We start from the raw sequence: 10530 nt of genomic DNA, 5'->3' as shown, positions 1-10530 counted from the left end.
GCGTTAATATTATTTAGAGGGACAGCAATCTCCAAGATTTTTTTTACCACAACCTATGTATTCTCATAACATTTTTCCCACCGAGTGATTAATTGAACAGTCCATCCAAAAGTAAAAAAGCTAAAGTCCAAAGCATAATGGTTCTGAGTGAGTTCAATCCACAGGCTAGATTAGATTGCATCTATATATTCTTTGACTGTAGGGGAAAAGTGCTTCCCAATGTCTCATGGAACTTGCCACTTTCCTTTATGCCTTTTGTTTCCTTTTTCTTTTCTCCTTCTCCTCCATAAAACATTGTTGTTTCTTAAAGGGAAGGGTCCTCAAAATTATTCATTCCGAGTCCAATCGACCACCATTATCCCATTTGTGGTACTCCTTCAATGAGTGGGTTCCCCACTACTTCACATTTTTAGGGAATAATCAAATTACAAATCTCTCTTTCCTCATCAACATGTTTTTTAACATGGGACACACATTTGACCTCCCTTAAACTAACATTTTTCGCGCTTAATCAATGCCACTTAATTAAACGAATGGAGTTTACCTACCTGCAGATAGAAACAGTTATGGATTAACAACTCGATTTAATCATCATCCTTTTGCATTTGTAAATACATGTTTGGGAGTACTTGTGCACGAAGCATGTTATATACTTTAGGTAGAATCATAGAACATGTAAAGGCTTCTTGTATTATATCCACCTCAAATTGCTTCCCGCTAAAGCATCAATCGCGTACGTGCTTCCTTCATATATTCGCTTTAGGTAAAAAATATGATGACTGAAGAGACATGACTACCTCATTCTCCACTTTATGTGAGCAAGTAAGAAGATAATATTTTTGAGTAATAAGGGCTCGTTTGTTGTCTAGGATTAGATTGGAGTGGGTAAATCATAAAATTCAAGGTACTTATGTTTAAGTAAGAGATGAAGGTGTGGAGGTTGTGGGGAAATTATGAGGAATAGGTTATATATATATGGTGTTGATATTCGATTTTGTAGGGATTGAAAATAATAAGCATATGGTATTTTGACTTGGTCATAATCCAATTATTGTCCAATATTTATGAAGCATCTCTTTAACCAATGCCTGGGGAGATTGGGCCGCTGGAAAAGCTTGGAATCCATTGCAATCAAACCCCATGGGGAAGTCTTTCTTCGTTTATTTCCTTCAAATTTGGGGAATGACTTATAAACATTCTTAATGATGTCTTGTAGCATATTGAGTCAATAATACGATGTCGTGTGTGAGATGGTAAAGTGGCATATCAAAATATATATAAGTCTCTCCAACTCAACCATAAGATAGTCACTTCAAAAGTATAAGTATGGTTTCCCTAATAAAAATTGGGGATTAAATTTAATACAAAATTACTTTAGAATTAATCATTATTATTCATCCCATTTTATCATAACTAATGATTTGCATTTTCTATATGGTGGCAAGAAATAGGATATTTACAAAGCACCAACACCGGCACATCATAATTCCTCCATCATAGTGGGCCAGTCAAGATCAGATATTGAATTCAACACAAATATTTACAATCCTCGTCTTTCTTATTACTCAAACTTGAGACATACTTTAACTAAGTATAAACAAAAAAAGTTATTTGTACTTAATATGAATTGTGGTAACAAAATTTCCTGTCTTCAAATCTTGACAAAATTGTACTTACAAAAAATGAACACATTTGTTCAAGGCCAAAGCCCTCACACATCCACGAGGTTAGGAGGAGGGGGGTGTTTTGCCAATGGATCTCCGATGCCTAAGTTAGTTTCTCTAAAAAGAGAGAAGGTTTGAGGCTTAAGTGCGTAGCAAAAGCTTACCTAAACTAGTGGATATGAAGTATTTATAGGGAGATGGTCGGCCATGAGTGTAAAGTTTTTCCCTACGTAGCGGCATTCGATTGGTCAAGGTGAGTCATCCATATGGATTGTTAAATAATATTTTGGGATTATCTTGGAAATATCCTTGATTGGAAATGATTGGAAATCCTTGCTTGTTTGAGTTGATCTTCAATTAGGAGAATATTAAAAAAAGGATTTAGTAATTAATCCTATGTTTAATGTCTTTGACTTTTCCTCCTTGTGATGAGCACGGAGCTTGGTAATGTCGTAGTCTGCTCTAGCCTACATGGATGTCGGACTGCATGAGAATCTTTATGGGCTCTATTGATTGGTCAAGGTGAGTCATCCATATGGATTGTTAAATAATATTTTGGGATTATCTTGGAAATATCCTTGATTGGAAATGATTGGAAATCCTTACTTGTTTGAGTTGATCTTCAATTAGGAGAATATTAAAAAAAAAAGGATTTAGTAATTAATCTTATGTTTAATGTCTTTGACTTTTCCTCCTTGTGATGAGCACGGAGCTTGGTAATGTCGTAGTCTGCTCTAGCCTACATGGATGTCGGACTGCGTGAGAATCTTTATGGGCTCTATTCATTTAATGAGGACATATTATCTTCTTCGAAAAAAATACATTTGTTGTCTCTAGGATTTTTGAAATTATTTTTGGCTCCAGGTGAATCATTATTCGAATAAGTAAAAGACATTTCTACTGTCTTTTACTTATTCAAATAATGACTCATTTTAAATACAAATATTTTAACAATTGGAAAAAATGAACAAATTATAATGTGATTGTGAGTATGTTAGATTCATTTTTTGTTATCCAAAATCTCTCATTTGAAATTTCTGAGACCAATTACGTTACAAACAATATTGGAGGACAGAAAATAATAAGCATATGGTATTAGTCATAATCCAAGTATTATGCAATATTTATGAAGCATACTAACCAATGGCTGGGGGGATTGATCCATTGGAAAAGTTTGGAATCCATTGTAGTCAAACCCCATGGGGAAGTCTTTCTTCATTTATTTGCTCCAAATTTGGGGAAGGACTTATAAACAATCTTTAAAAGACGTTTTGTGGCATTTTGAGTCAATAATACGATGTCGTGTGTGAGATGTTAAGATGACATATCAAAATGGATATATATAAGTCTCTCCAACTCAACCATATGATAGTTACTTCAAAAGTATAAGTTTGGTTCCCTAATAAAAATCTAAGGATTAAATTTAATACAAAATTACTTTAGGTTTAATCATTATTATTTATTCCATTTTATTATACCTAATGATTTTATTTTTTATATGGTGGCAAGCGATAGGATATTTACAAAGCACCAACACTAGCACAAGAAATTCCTTCATCCTAGTGGCACAGTCACGATTTAGATATCGAATTCACCGCAAACATATACAATCCTCGTGGAGCAAAAAATAATCAAGAAAAATATGGAGGCGACATCAGAATTTTTGGATTAAAAAGACAAAATTATCCTCAAGGCACACCAGAACTCCCACGTGCAAGAAGTAGACAATAACGGCTCAATTAAGGTCAAAGATGAACAAAATAGGAATTTATTCAAAACCTATTTCATCAATCCTCATCAAATCCTCGCCACAAGGTAACCCCTATTTATTCTTTTCAAATTAGGATTAATTACAAAAATTAATTAATTAATTTTCTAATTAATTGGTTAATTTTCTAATTAACTTCCTAATTGATTGCAAGATATTATTTTGACATAATATCTTGCAATTATAGCCAAAAACCACCATAAGTGGCCGGACCCCTTTTCTTCAAATAGGGGCCGGCCATACCCCTATAAATAGCTCTCATTTCTCTCAAAAACCTAAATCCAATTCTCTTCTAAAATTCTCCAAATTTCTCTAAACACTTTTCCCTCAAATTCTAACTTTAGCATCGGAGGTTCTTTGGCCAAAGCCACCCCCCCCCCCCAACAAAATTCATCGATGGCGTGTGAGGCTCTTGGCCTTGACCTAAGGTGTTAATTGTTTTGCAGGTGCATTTTGAAGAAGAAGGCGGACATTTGCTTTCACAAATTGGTGCTTTCATTGAGAGTCTTGATCAAATGCTCAAAAAAAGACTCTCGCATTCAAGGTTTTTCATTTTCTTGTTCATTTGTAGATTTTTCGTACATTCTCATTCCTAGAATTTTTTATAAAAATTCTTTGAATCAACGTAAAAGAAAAGTACAACGATAAGACATTCGGAAACCACGACGAACGGAAATTCCAACGTTCAAGAATTTGGACTGCGACGATCCACGAGACTTAACGTGACAACGAGGGGAGTGACACCACCATAGGGCACTGCCGTAGTAGCCACCATGATGGCCACCACGGCAACAACCACTGTGGCCACCTTTGGAGAGCCCATAACTCATGAGATGCAGCAAGCCCAAACGCCAAGGGTAGCCCAAGTTGTTGCCTCAGCAGCCCAATTTCGAGCATAACGCATGGCCTAAGGCTCGCAGATCTAAGTTGCGCCAACCTAGCACTCTGCCCAGTTCCAAACTCCACGAGCCCAAGCCGATGATCCATCGAGCTAAGCTTGGGACCAGCTGAGCCGAGCCCAGGCCCAACGTGTGCCGCATCTCACTCCCATGGCCCAACCTACTCTCATGGTGTCTTAAGCAGCCCAAGCCGGTCCAAGAGCGGATCAACCGTCTCGGCTCCAAATTTTTGGACCGATAATTAAACCGGGGGCATTCTCACCCCATTTCTCCACGGATTTGACATTTTCCTACTCAAATCTCATGCCCAAATTTACCACACTTCTACTACTCAAGGAGACGCATTTCGTCCAAGCTCTTCCAACCCAAATGGAGAATAACATTTATCTCGACAAGTCATAAAGTTGACGAGTGCCTTCACATAGTAAACGACCTTGGTGAATCAACTTTTGCAGCGTACCGAAATGCAACGTGCCCCTGACGAGGTATCCCAAAGTAGGACAAGGGCAGATGAAAAACCTCTCCAGTAACAACCCCGTAAACAGCCACTTGACTAATCATGAACCAAGCGTTCTTGTAGTGTACACGCTCGACTGCGCTTCCAAGATAGCGTATACTTCCGTCTTAGTGCGTGGATGAGCGTGCACTCTCGATTAGGCCCACGAACGAGCATACACTTATGGTTGGGACCATACTTCGACAATCAACATGAACAACCTTCCAGGCAAAGTGTTCGTTCGCGACTAGGCCTACAAGGAGCATCATCCACTTCACATTAGAGTAAGCAGCACGACGGACGGAGAGAAGTAGTCACTCAATCCGACTCAAGTTCAACCAGTAGCCTACGAGGAAATCGCTTACCTGCCAGGAATATACCATATGCACCACAACCGCGGCATAGACGAGTTGAGCACATAGAAGAGCAACCTAGACCAGTAAGTCAAGACTGGGGGTAGCTGAGAGCTCCGCTACCTCAACAAAGACAAATTCAGGAAGAAGTGTAGAAGCTCTTGAATGAACGATTGTGTAATTTTCAACGCAACGAAGTCACTGATGAAGCGCTACGACGGGACATGACCAATATAAGCAGGTCACCCTTCACGGATGAGATCGAGCAGGCGGAGCCTCCACGTAAGTTTAGCATGCCACATTTCACATCTTTCAAAGGAGATAGAGATCCAGAAAGGCACTTAAAGCATTACCGAAGCATGATGGTTCTTCATCGGAACAACTATGCCCTTATGTGCAAGATATTCACAACCATTTTACACGGCGATGCGCAAGATTGGTTTCATACACTACCGCACCATGGTCCATCCAGAGCTTTAATAATCTTTCTTTGGTTTTCACCAAAGAATATTCGTCTTACCGCTCGATCAAGAAGAAGTTCGATCATTTGTTCAACGTGAAGAAGAACCCAAAAGAGTCACTCCAAGACTATGTGACGAGGTTTAAAGTAAAGAAGCCGAAGAAAGTCGGATGCGACGACTTGATAACAAGCGCAGCCTTTCAAAAAGGACTCCCAGCAGACCTTCCACTATTTGGAGAATTGATCATGACGGAAGACTTAACTCTGGCAGACTATTTCACTCTGGCAGAGAAACATGCACTTTAGGACGAGGCTTGGCTAGCAGACCAACCACCCGAGCAGCCTAAAAAAGAGTCGGCAGTGGCTCAAAAGAAGGAGAACATGAAATAATAAGCAAAAGAACAAGAGGCCAAACGTAGGGATTGACCCACGACTAAAGAAGGTTTAGCATCCAAGAATTACTATAAGTTCTCGATCTTGATTCACTAAATCCTCCGCTACATCAAGAGCGAACCATGTTTCAAGCTGCCAAAGTAATCAAAGGGATATACTTCCAAGTTGGACCACACCAAGTACTGTGCGTTCCATTGAGGTCTCGATCACACAACCGATGACTGCTACACTTGGAAGAATTACCTAGAGAAGCTCATGAAGGAAGTCAAGGTCGATAGATACTTGGACAAGCCAGCTGCGCAGCCTAGAAGGAACGCAGATGCCAACGAAGAACCACCTAACAAGACGATTCAGATTAACAACATCTTCGCTGTATATGAGCACTTGGGAGCCACCAACAAGTCAAAGAAGAGGAAGATCCAACAGGCTCTACTAGTCTCACAATTCCAAGCAGTCGACACCCAACCTGGACCCATCATTGGCTTCATCGAGCAGGATGCTGAAGACGTTGATTTCCCACACAACAACGCACTGATGGTATCTGTCCAACTAGCCTATGCTATAGTTGACAGAATGATGGTTGACAACGAAAGTGTAGTCAACCTACTTCAACTTTCAATAATTCAGAAGATGGGCCTAGAAAGCACGATCATACGCTGAGCGGAGGTACTCACCGGATTCAATGGACACACCTTGATTGCCATCGGCCACATGACACTTGATGTGAAAACATCGCCAGTTGTCTCAAAGTAAACATTTACAATTGTAAGCGACCTGTATCCCTACAATGGGATTCTAGGGAGACCTTGGCTAATAAAGTTGGATACCGTTACTTTCGTTAAATATCAAAAAATTCGATTCAGCATCCTGGGAGGAGGAGTCGGAGACGGTCTTGAAGTCTTTACCAAAAAACTCAAAGTTAGACAGTCTCCTAAAGAGATGGTCTACATAACTCAGCTTGTAGAAATCGGCTTGACTCTAAGTAAGTGAAGCCTTGAGCCCAACCTTCTCACCCTTCAATTGCTCATTCTTCTTGAGCAGACTAGCACGGACGCGCTGCAGCTCTTCCACTTCATTCTTCATATTCTTTTTTTTATCTTCAAAGAACCCTGGAATTCCAACACTTGAGGTTCAAGCCTATCAACGACCTTCTTGAAGTGGATCACTTAGTTATAAGCAGTAATCAGCTCTTCATCCTTTGCATAAGCAGCGGAGCAAAGCTCAACAACAGCACACTCAAGGTCTTAAATCTGAGGTATATAACACCCAATCTCATTCTCTGCACTTTTTTACTTAACTTGGTTCGCGTCAAGCCTAGTCTTCAAATCCATGATCTCTCAACGAGTGGTCTCCAGATGCAGAGAAGTGGGGGCAGAGATATTAGACCTCTTCAAAGCGGTAAGCTTAGATTCCAACCTCTTGACTTTCTCAGCCAAGGAGTAACCTTTGGCTGCCACAGTCTTTGCCACCTCCTTGGCAGCATTGGTGTCTTCTTGATCAAGAAGCATAAACTCGGCTGCTAGAATCGTCATTTTCTGCATCATTGATAGCAGAGCAGTTCTCCTGTACTCGGTCGTATGCTTCACAAATGAACTTGGGCCAATAACCCCTTTGACGTCATCAACAAACTTGGCGTACACATGCATGTCCTTAAGCAGATCTAGTCTCAAAAGCGCACAAATCTCAACAGTTTCCCCAAAAACAGGCTTGGTGGATTGTTCACGGCTGCCCACACGAGCAGTCTCATTCTTCTTAACAGACGAATCAATATCAGTAGCTTGGAGAGTGGGTTTTGGCACCACTTTAGTAGTGGAGCCCACCTTATCACTCTTCATAGTAGCAAGTCTCTCCAAAGGTGAACCAGTCTTAGCCCTCAATGGACGCTTAGGCACAAATTTCAGTACTAGGGACACGACGGAACTTCTACGTTAAGAAATCCTGTTAGCAATTGAACTAGCCACATTGGAAGCGGCATGCACCACTGGCACAAATCTAGCAGCCTCATCTTTCTCGCCCTTAGGGGAATTCAAGTTAATCACTAGTTTGGGAGTAGCCGATGAACCTTTGCAAGTAGCAGAATAAGTCTTTGGTTTTTTCTCGGCCAACATCTCCTAAGTAGGCAAGGGATATCTCTTATTTCCACCTTCATGCGCGACAGGCTCAACTGCAATGATCGGACGAGCCAACGCCTCAGCCTTGATTCGCTTTATTTCTTCTTTCGGGGGTAGCCCACCTTTTTCCCGACGAAGAGGACTAAGCAGCCAACGCCACTCACGGTACTCAAAAGGGATACTAAGGGCAATATGTACCTTCTTCATATTTAGAGAAGTTTTAGGGGTCGAGCCGAATTCCGAATCTGCTAGAATGGAGAAAAGCGATTAGTTAATCAGAAATTAGCCTAGCAAAACTGCTAAGCAACCGAATGACTAAGCAGTCTACTTACCGAAGATGAAAACCGTTGGAACACGCAGCCTAGGGGAAGAATCAAACTCCTATTCTCCGTTTATCTCCAAAGTTTCCTTGGCATAGTCATGGTCTCCCTTGCTCAAGTGGTCAAAGAGCCTATAGCGAGATTGTAGCTGCCCAACTCCTTCAATGTGGCTAATGTTGAAGAAATACCAAAATTCGTTGACAGTCAAATACAAGTCAAAGAATTGGCTTAGATTGTGAAATCCCACCATCACACGAACCGCATTAGGGGAACATTTGGCAGGGGTGCACTTCATGGAGCAAAGCACTTTTTGCAAGAAACGCGGTATGAGATGAGTAAATCCCAACACAAAGTAATAAGGATGGAACTTGATGGCTCTCTGATCCACACTATATGGCTCACGACTGCCACCTTCCTTGACGCACTTCACATGCGTCCCCGGCAGAATGACATGCCTATACACCTCGAGAAAGTCTCTAAATGAATCATCAGAGCTAATTTTGAAGTCAAAAGCCTTGAAGTAGCCCACCTTACTCAAAGACCCGCCTTGACGATATAACAGCAGAACAACATCATTACCTTTTTGTCTTGAAGAAGACATGCTGGAAGAAATTCTACAAAGGCGCAAGCAAAAATTCATTAGACGGCTACCCAAAAAGAAAAAAAAAATTGAAGATCCAAATAGCAGGAACCCAGTAGCCGTTCCAGGCCCCACGACTTGGCCCATTCTCTCTCGGTCAATAGGTTTCACGGCCCAATACCATAGCCCCTGCGCCTCCCTCTTCCTCTTTTCCCGTGGCCGAAGCCCAATCATCCGACCTAGGAAGGAGGCTCGCGCCTCCCTTCCTCCCATTCCAGCACAGGCTCGAGCCTAACAAAAAAAAAAAAAAAAAATGGCCTGAGCCTTCTCGGTCCAGAGCCCATCAGCTTGGCCCAAGCCGAGCTACTCCTGGCCTAGCCACTGCCACGCCAAGCAATCCCACGGCAGCAACCAGAGCCCATCAGCTCGGCCTAAGCTGAGCTGCTCTTGGCCCAACCACTACTGCGCCAAGCAATCCCACAGCAGCAACCATGCCATGGCCTACTCCAACCAACTTTTCACACATCCTCAACCCCCGTCGAGCCAAATTTCAAGCCCTGAGGCTCCCAAAAATTACAAAGACAAGGAAAAATTAATTTTTTCTTACCTTAATGCCTCGTGAAGACAAAAAAAGCAACAAAAGACGACCATTTGCATGAGCAAGTGTAGAAGATTGCTAGGGAAGGGGGAATAAATATCCTTTAGCTCTTTCTCTCTTTTGTAGGGTAGAATAAATTACTCTCCAATGTTGATTTAATAATCTACTTAAGGTAGACTTAAATAGGCTTTAGAAGTAATTTATTTCCCCTTCCTAGAAGGATCTAATTTCCAATTAAAGAGGGAATCTATATCAAAATAGGAAACAATCCTATGTTTCCTAAAGCAAGAAGAAATCTACACATGCTGCCCTTTTTCTGTAAGCAACCTAACAGGTGTGGGGGCATTTGTGGAGCCAAAATAATCAAGAAAAATATGGAGGTGACACATGGATTCTTGGGTTAAAAAGATAAAATTACCCTCGAGGCACGCCGGAACTCCCACGCGCAAGAAGTAGACAATAATGGCTTAATCAAGGTCAAATATGAACAAAATAGGTATTTATTCAAAACCTATTTCATCAATCCTCATCAAATCCTCCCCATAAGGTAATCCCTATTTATTCTTTTCAAATTAGGATTAATTACCAAAATTAAATAATTAATTTTCTAATTAATTGGTTAATTTTCTAATTAACTTCCTAATTGATTGCAAGATATTATTTTGACATAATATCTTGCAATTAGAGCCAAAATCCACCATATGTGGCCGGACCCCTTTTCTCCAAATAGTGGCCATACCCCTATAAATAGCTCTCATTTCTCCCAAAAACCTAAGTCCAATTCTCTTCTAAAATTCTCCAAATTCTCTAAACACTTTTCCCTCAAATTCTAACTTTGGCATCGGAGGTTCTTCGATCAAAGCTCCCCCCATTCATCGTGGGTGCGTG

Source organism: the organism of the source record quoted next, unplaced genomic scaffold (assembly GCF_019419815.1).
Source record: "Pyrus x bretschneideri cultivar Hongxiangsu unplaced genomic scaffold, Pyrus_bretschneideri_v1 Contig10, whole genome shotgun sequence".
Lineage (NCBI taxonomy): Eukaryota > Viridiplantae > Streptophyta > Magnoliopsida > Rosales > Rosaceae > Pyrus > Pyrus x bretschneideri.
This window is presented reverse-complemented; position numbering follows the sequence as displayed.